The sequence below is a fragment of the Arachis hypogaea genome, chromosome 19 (genome assembly GCF_003086295.3).
Source record: "Arachis hypogaea cultivar Tifrunner chromosome 19, arahy.Tifrunner.gnm2.J5K5, whole genome shotgun sequence".
In the NCBI taxonomy this organism is placed as follows: Eukaryota; Viridiplantae; Streptophyta; class Magnoliopsida; order Fabales; family Fabaceae; genus Arachis; species Arachis hypogaea.
The window spans coordinates 138,509,803-138,519,427 of NC_092054.1; the positions used below are offsets into that span (position 1 = coordinate 138,509,803).

The 9,625-nt window shown below is 35.5% G+C and overlaps 1 non-coding gene across 1 annotated transcript; it reads left to right on the forward strand.

Annotated features, from left to right (window-relative positions):
• Positions 1-7,563: 7,563 nt before the first annotated feature.
• LOC112781169 (small nucleolar RNA R71) lies at positions 7,564-7,671 on the forward strand. The gene has a single exon (XR_003191962.1). It is a non-coding gene; the product is annotated as a small nucleolar RNA R71 (small nucleolar RNA).
• The last annotated feature ends 1,954 nt before the right edge of the window (positions 7,672-9,625 follow it).

The window sequence follows — 9,625 nt, forward strand, 5'->3', positions numbered from 1 at the left end:
TGGAGAATCCAAACACAAGGGTAAGGATAGGAGCAGTGATGTGAGATGAAGAGAAGTGTTAGTGGATGAATAAATAATTAGAAGGAGATGAGGGAGAAGGATTTTCGAAAATTATTTTTGAAAAAGGGTTAGTGATTTTCGAAAATGGTTTTTGAAAAAGGTTAGTATTTTTTCGAAAATTTTAAAATCAAAAGTTAAAATAATTAATTAATTAAAAAGAGTTTTTGAAAAAGAGGGAGATATTTTCGAAAATTAGAGAGAGAGAGAGTTAGTTAGGTGGTTTTGAAAAAGATAAGAAACAAACAAAAAGTTAGTTAGTTAGTTGAAACAAATTTTGAAAAGATAAGAAGTTAGGAAGTTAGAAAAGATATTTTGAAATCAAATTTTTGAAAAAGATAAGATAAGAAGATATTTTTGAAAAGATATGATAGAAATTAGTTTTTGAAAAAGATTTGATTTTTTTTTTAAATCACAATTAATGACTTGATTCACAAGAAATCACAAGATATGATTCTAGAACTTAAAGTTTGAATCTTTCTTAATAAGTAAGTAACAAACTTAAAATTTTTGAATCAAAACATTAATTGTTATTGTTATTTTCGAAAATTTGATATAAAAATGAGAAAAAGATTTTTGAAAAATATTTCTGAAATTTTCGAAAATAACTAAGAAATTTGAAAAAGATTTGATTTTTGAAAAAGATAAGATTTTCAAATTGAAAATTTGATTTGACTTCATAAGAAACAACTTGATTTTGAAAATTTTTGAAAAAGTCAATCCAAATTTTCGAATTTGATGAGAGAAAAAGGGAAAGATATTTTTTTTTTATTTTTGAATTTTTATGATGAGAGAGAAAAACAAGAAAAATGATGCAATGCATGAATGTTATGGATCAAAACATGTGATGCATGCAAGAATGCTATGAATGTCAAGATGAACACCAAGAACACTATGAAGATCAAGATGAACATCAAGAACTTATTTTTGAAAAATTTTTAATGCAAAGAAAACATGTAAGACACCAAACTTAGAATTCTTTAATGCTTAGACACTAAGAATTCAAGAATGCATATGAAAAACAAGAAAAGACACAAAACATGCAAATGCAAAGATCAAACAAGAAGACTTACCAAGAACAACTTGAAGATCATAAAGAACACTATGAATGCATGAATTTTCGAAAAATACAAGATGCATATGCAATTAACACCAAACTTATAACATGACACAAGACTCAAACAAGAAACACAAAAAATATTTTTGAAATTTTTTTTTTATGATTTTCTAATTTTTTTGGAAAATTTTTTTTTTCAAAAATTATTTGTAAAAGAAAAAATAAGGATTCCAAAATTTTTAATATGAATTCCAGGAATCTTGCCATGTTAGTCTAAAGCTTCAGTCCAGGAATTAGACATGGCTCACTAGCCAGCCAAGCTTTCAATGAAAGCTCCGGTCCAAAACACTAGACATGGCCAATGGCCAGCCAAGCTTCAGCAAGATATCAGAATATACTGCTCATTACTTATCAAATATGTAACTTGCCTCTATGCTGATGGTTTGGAAGCCTCAGTCCAAAAGAATTTAGACATGGCTTTGTAGCCAGCCAGGCTTCACATGCTTCATGAAACACTAGAATTCATTCTTAAAAATTTTGAATAAAATTATAAAATTTTTGAAAACATTTTTATTTTAAGATTTTTTTTTTTCGAAAACAAAGGAGAAATTTTTGAAATTTTTTTTTTGAAAACAAAACAAAAAGAAAATTACCTAATCTGAGCAACAAGATGAACCGTCAGTTGTCTAAACTCGAACAATCCCCGGCAATGGCGCCAAAAACTTGGTGCGCAGAAATTGTGATTACACTTTGATTATGTAAAATTCATCGCTCTTTCTTTCCCTGGTAATGGCGCCAAAAATATGATGCCAATACCATGGTTCACAACTTCGCACAACTAACCAGCAAGTGCGCTGGGTCGTCCAAGTAATACCTTACGTGAGTAAGGGTCGAATCCCACGGAGATTGTTGGTATGAAGCAAGCTATGGTCACCTTGTAAATCTCAGTCAGGCGGATATAAAATAGTAATGGGGTTTTCGAAAATAATTAATAAAATAGTGATAGAAATACTTATGTAAATCATTGGTGAGAATTTCAGATAAGCGAATAGAGATGCTTTCGTTCCTCTAAACCTCTGCTTTCCTGCTATCTTCATCCAATCAGTCTTACTCCTTTTCATGGCTGGCTTTATGTAATACATCACCATTGTCAATGGCTACTTTCGGTCTTCTCTCGGGAAAATGATCCAAATGCCCTGTCACGGCACGGCTAATCGTCTGGAGGCATCACCCTTGTCAATGGTTACATCCTATCCTCTCAGTGAATATGGTCAACGCACCCTGTCACGGCACGGCTATTCATCTGTCGGTTCTCGATCATGCCGGAATAGGATTTACTATCCTTTTGTGTCTGTCACTACGCCCAGCAATCGCGAGTTTGAAGCTCGTCATAGTCATTCAATCATTGAATCCTACTCAGAATACCACAGACAAGGTTTAGACTTTCCGGATTCTCTTGAATGCCGCCATCATTCTAGCTTACACTACGAAGATTCCGATTAAGAGATCTAAGAGATACTCATTCAGTCGAAGGTAGAACGGAAGTGGTTGTCAGGCACGCGTTCATAGGGAATGATGATGATTGTCACGTTCATCACATTCAGATTGAAGTGCGAATGAATATCTTAGAAGTGGAATAAGTTGAATTGAATAGAAAACAGTAGTACTTTGCATTAATCTTTGAGGAACAGCAGAGCTCCACACCTTAATCTATGGAGTGTAGAAACTCTACCGTTAAAAATACATAAGTGAAAGGTCCAGGCATGGCCGAATGGCCAGCCCCTCTGATCTAAGAACCAGCCATCCAAAGATGATCAAAGGATCAAAAGATAATCCAAAGATGTCTAATACAATAGTAAAAGGTCCTATTTATAATAAACTAGTCACTAGGGTTTACAGAAATAAGTAATTGATGCATAAATCTACTTCCGGGGCCCACTTGGTATGTGCTTGGGCTGAGCTTGAGCGTTGCACGTGTAGAGGTCCTTCTTGGAGTTGAACGCCAGCATTTGTGCCAGTTTGGGCGTTGAACTCCACTTTGCAGCTTGTTTCTGGCGCTGGACGCCAGAATTGGGCAGAGAACTGGCGTTGAACGCCAGTTTGCATCATTTAAACTTGGGCAAAGTATGGACTATTATATATTGCTGGAAATCCCTGGATGTCTACTTTCCAACGCAATTGGAAGCGCGCCATTTTGAGTTCTGTAGCTCCAGAAAATCCACTTTGAGTGCAGGGAGGTCAGAATCCAACAGCATCAGCAGTCCTTCTTCAACCTCTGAATCTGATTTCTGCTCAAGTCCCTCAATTTCAGCCAGAAAATACCTGAAATCACAGAAAAACACACAAACTCCTAGTAAAGTCCAGAAATGTGAATTTAACATAAAAACTAATGAAAACATCCCTAAAAGTAACTAGATTCTACTAAAAACATACTAAAAACAATGCCAAAAAGCGTATAAATTATCCGCTCATCAGTAACTAGATCCTACTAAAAACATACTAAAAACAATGCCAAAAAGCGTATAAATTACCCACTCATCACAACACCAAACTTAAATTGTTGCTTGTCCCTAAGCAACTGAAAATCAAATAGGATGAAAAGAAGAGAATATACTATAAATTCCAAAATATCAATGAAACATAGCTCCAATCAGATGAGCGGGACTTGTAGCTTTTTGCCTCTTGAATAGTTTTGGCATCTCACTTTATCCATTGAAGTTCAGAATGATTGGCATCTATAGGAACTCAGATTTCAGATAGTGTTATTGATTCTCCTAGTTCAGTATGTTGATTCTTGAACACAGCTACTTTATGAGTCTTGGCCGTGGCCTTAAGGACTTTGTTTTCCAGTATTACCACCGGATACATAAATGCCACAGACACATAATTGGGTGAACCTTTTCAGATTGTGACTCAGCTTTGCTAAAGTCCCCAATTAGAGGTGTCCAGGGTTCTTAAGCACACTCTGTTTTTGCTTTGGACCTTGACTTTAACCGCTCAGTCTCAAGTTTTCACTTGACACCTTTACGCCACAAGCACATGGTTAGGGACAGCTTGGTTTAGCCGCTTAGGCTAGGATTTTATTCCTTTAGGCCCTCCTATCCACTGATGCTCAAAGCCTTGGGATCCTTTTTATTTACCCTTGCCTTTTGGTTTTAAGGGTTATTGGCTTTTTGCTCTTGCCTTTTGGTTTTAAGAGCTTTTGGCTTTTTCTGCTTGCTTTTTGTTTTTCTTTTTTTTTAAGCTATTTTTCTTTTCTCCTTTTTTTTCGCAAGCTTTTCTCTATTCACTGCTTTTTCTTGCTTCAAGAATCAATTTTATGATTTTTCAGATTATCAAATAACATTTCTCCTGTTCATCATTCTTTCAAGAGCCAACATATTTAACATTCTTAAACAACAACTTCAAAAGACATATGCTCTGTTCAAGCATTCATTCAGAAAATAAAAAGTATTGTCACCACATCAATATAATTAAACTAAGTTCAAAGATAATTTCGAAACTCATGTACTTCTTGTTCTTTTGAATTAAAACACATTTTTCATTTAAGAGAGGTGATGGATTCATAGGACATTCATAACTTTAAGACAAAGTTACTAAATACTAATGATCATGTAATAAGACACTAACATAGATAAGCACTTAACATAAAGAAAACGAAAAATAGAAAATTTGAGAACAAGAAATGAGTCCACCTTAGTGATGGTGGCGTTTCTTTCTTGAGGAACGAATGATGTCCTTGAGCTCTTCTATGTCTCTTCCTTGTCTTTGTTGCTCCTCCCTCATTGCTTTTTGATCTTTTCTAATTTCATGAAGGATGATGGAGTGATCTTGATGTTCCACCCTTAGTTGTCCCCAATAATTGTGTGGAGGAAAATGTATCCCCTGAGGTATCTTAGGGATCTCTTGATTTGCAGTCAAATGTTCTACCACTGAGCTATAGACCCTTGAGATGAATCTCTCCATCTCCTATGACTTGGATTTGGAAGCTTTTGTCTTTCATTTCCTCTTTCTAGAGGTTTCTCTGGCCTTAGGTGCCATCAATGGTTATGGAAAAACAAAAAAGCAATGCCTTTTCCACACCAAACTTAGAATGTTTGCTCGTCCTCGAGCAAAAGAAGAAAGAAAGGATGAGAAGAAGGAGAGATGGAGGTGTGTTGATGGTTTTGGAGGGGAATTGGAGGTGATTGTCGAAGGGTTCTTGGGAAAGGGTGATATAGGATTATGAGGAGGTAAGGCGAATGGAGGTATGTGGGGATCCTGTGGGGTCCATAGATACTGAGATGATCCTGTGGGGTCCACAGATCCTGAGGTGTCAAGGATTTGCATCCCTGCACCAATTAGGCATGTAAAACGCCTTTGCATGCAATTCTGGCGTTTAAACGCTGAACTGATGCTTGTTCTGGGCGTTCAACGCCCAGATGCAGCATGTTTCTGGCGTTGAACGCCAGTTCTATGCTTGTTTCTGGCGTTCAGCACCAGATCCATGCTCTATTCTGGCGTTGAATGCTAGCCAGATGCTCCTTACTGGTGTTTAAACGCCAGTAAGTCCTTTCTCTAAGGTGTGATTTTTCTTCTGCTGTTTTTTTATTCTATTTTTAATTTTTGTATTTATTTTGTGACTCCACATGATCATGAACCTACTAAAACATGAAAGAACAATAAAATAAAAATAAATTAGATAAATAAAAATTGGGTTGCCTCCCAACAAGTGCTTCTTTAATGTCAATAGGTTGACAGTGGGCTCTCATGGAGCCATACAGGTGATCAGGTCAATTTTATAGACTCCCAACACCAAACTTAGAGTTTGGATATGGGAGTTCAACACCAAACTTAGAGTTTGGCTGAGGCCTCCCAACACCAAACTTAGAGTTTGACTGTGGGGGCTTTAGTTGACTCTGTACTGAGAGAAGCTTTCTATGCTTCCTCTCCATTGTTACAGAAGGAGATTCTTGAGTTTTAAACACAAGGTTGTCCTCATTCAGTTGAAGGATCAATTCTCCTCTGTCTACATCAATCACAGCTCTTGCTGTGGCTAGGAAGGGTCTTCCAAGGATGATGGATTCATCCTCATCCTTCCCAGTATCTAGGATTATGAAATCAGCAGGGATGTAAAGGCCTTCAACCTTTACTAACTTGTCCTCTACCTGTCCATAAGCCTCTTTTCTTGAGTTGTCTGCCATCTCTAATGAGATTCTGGTAGCTTACACCTCAAAGATTCCTAGTTTTTCCATTACAGAGAGGGGCATGAGGTTTATCCCTGACCCAAGGTCACATAGAGCCTTCTCAAAGGTCATGGTGCCTATGGTACAAGGTCTTAGGAACTTTCCAGGATCCTGTTTCTTCTGAGGCAATGTCAGTTGATCTAGATCACTTAGTTCATTGATGAGCAAGGGAGGTTCATCTTCCCAAGTCTCATTACCAAATAACTTGGCATTCATCTTCATGATTGCACCAAGGTACTTGGTAACTTGCTCTTCAGTAACATCCTCATTCTCTTCAGAAGAAGAATACTCATCAGAGCTCATGAAGGGCATAAGGAGGTTCAATGGAATCTCTATAGTCTCCAGATGAGTCTTAGATTCCTTTGGTTCCTCAGAGGGAAACTCCTTGTTGATCACTGGACGTCCCAGGAGGTCTTCCTCACTGGGATTCACGTCCTCTCCCTCCCTTGTAGGTTCGGCCATGATGGTCAATTCAATGGCCTTGCACTCTCCTTTTGGGTTTTCTTCTGTATTGCTTGGGAGAGTACTAGGAGGAGTTTCAGTGATCTTTTTACTCAGCTGGCCCACTTGTGCTTCCAAATTTCTAATGGATGACCTTGTTTCATTCATGAAACTCAGAGTGGCCTTAGATAGATCAGAGACTAAATTTGCTAAGCTAGATGGATTCTGCTCAGAATTTTCTGTCTGTTACTGAGTGGATGATGAAAAAGGTTTACTATTGTTAAACCTGTTTCTTCCACCATTATTAAAGCATTGTTGAGGCTTTTGTTGATCATTCCATGAGAAATTTGGGTGATTTCTCCATGAGGGGTTATAGGTGTTTCCATAAGGTTCACCCATATAATTTACCTCTGCTATTGCAGGGTTCTCAGGATCATAAGCCTCTTCTTCAGAAGATGCCTCTTGAGTACTGTTGGATGCAGCTTGCATTCCATTCAGACTCTAAGAAATCATATTGACTTGCTGAGTCAATATTTTGTTCTGAGCCAATATGGCATTCAGAGTATCAATTTCAAGAACTCCCTTCTTCTGAGGTGTCCCATTACTCACAGGATTCCTCTCAAAAGTGTATATGAACTGGTTATTAGCAACCATGTCAATGAGTTCTTGAGCTTCTGCAGGCGTTTTCTTTAGGTGAATGGATCCACCTGCAGAAGTATCCAATGACATCTTAGCTAATTCAGACAGACCATCATAGAATATATCCAGGATGGTCCATTCTGAAAGCATGTCAGAAGGACACTTTTTGGTCAGTTCCTTGTATCTCTCCCAAGCTTCATAGAGGGATTCACCTTCTTTCTGTTTGAAGGTTTGAACATCCACTCTAAGCTTACTCAGATTTTGATGAGGAAAGAACTTGGCTAAGAAAGCCTTGACCAGCTTATCCCAAGAGTTCAGACTATCCTTAGGTTGAGAGTCTAACCATATTCTAGCTCTGTCTCTCACAGCAAAAGGGAAAAGCATGAGCCTGTAGACCTCAGGATCAACCCCATTGGTCTTAACAGTATCACAGATCTGCAAGAATTCAGTTAAGAACTGAAAAGGATCTTCAGATGGAAGTCCATGAAACTTGCAGTTTTGTTGCATCAGAGAAACTAATTGAGGTTTAAGCTCAAAATTGTTTGCTCCAATGGTAGGGATGGAGATGCTTCTTCCATGTAAATTGGAATTAGGTGCAGTAAAGTCACCAAGCATCCTCCTTGCATTATTATTATTTTCGGCTGCCATCTCCTCTTCCTGTTCGAAAATTCCTGTAAGGTTGTCTCTGGATTGTTGTATTTTAGCTTCTCTTAGTTTCCTTTTCAGAGTCCTTTCAGGTTCAGGATCTGCTTCAACAAGAATATTCTTGTCCTTGCTCCTGCTCATATGACAAAGAAGGGAATAACAAAGAAAATATGGAATCCTCTATGTCACAGTTTAGAGATTCCTTTGTGTGAGTAGAAAAAGAAAGGGAATAAGAGTGAAGAAGAATGGATAATCCAAACACAAGGGTGAGGATAGGAGCAGAGATATGAAGAGAAGTGTTAGTAGGTAATTAAATAAATAGAAGAAGATGAGAGAGAAAAATTTTCAAAAATAATTTTTGAAAAGGAGTTGATGATTTTCGAAAATTAAAGGAGAAATAAAATTAAAAATTAAGATTTAAAACAATTAATTAATTAAAAAGATTTTTTTTTGAAAAAGAGAGAGGTATTTTCGAAAATTAGAGAGAGAAGAGTAGTTAGGTGGTTTTGAAAAAGATAAGAAACAAACAAAAAGTCAATTAGTTAGTTGATTGAAAAAGATTTGAAAATCAGTTTTGAAAAGATAAGAAAATAAGAAGTTGGAAAAGATATTTTAAAATCAAATTTTTGAAAAAGATAAAATTTTGAAAAAGATATGATAGAAAGATATGATTAAAATTAGTTTTGAAAAAGATTTGAATTTTAAAATCAAAATTAATAACTTGACTCACAAGTAATCACAAGATATGATTCTAGAACTTAAAGTTTGAATCTTTCTTAACAAGAAAGTAACAAACTTGAGATTTTTGAATCAAAACATTAATTGTTGATGATATTTTCGAAAATTATGAGATAAAATTAAGAAAAATGAAAAAGATTTGATTTTTGAAAAAGATTTTGAAAAGATAAGATTTTTAAATTGGAAATTTGATTTGACTCATAAGAAACAACTAAATTTTAAAAAGTTTTGAAAAAGTCAACTCAAATTTCGAAATTTTATGAGAGAAAAAGGGAAAGATATATTTTTTATTTTTGAATTTTTAATGATGAGAGAGAAAAACATAAAAAATGACTCACAACATGAAAATTATGAATCAAAACACATGATGCATGTAAGAACACTATGAATGTCAAGATGAACACCAAGAACACTTTGAAGATCATGATGAACATCAAGAACATATTTTTGAAAATTTTTCTATGCAAAGAAAACATGCAAGACACCAAACTTAGAAATCTTTAATGCTTAGACACCATGAATGCAAAAATGCACATGAAAAACAACAAAAGACACAAAATAAGAAAATATCAAGATCAAACAAGAAGACTTACCAAGAACAACTTGAAGATCATGAACAACACTATGAATGCATGAATTTTCGAAAAATGCATAAATTTTTAGAAAAAATGCAATTGACACCAAACTTAAAATTGACTCAAGACTCAAACAAGAAACAAAAAATATTTTTGATTTTATGATTTTAGTAATTTTTTTGGATTTTTGTATATTTTTATTTTTTTGAAAACATATAGGGAAAAGGAAGCAATGAATTCATAGTCCT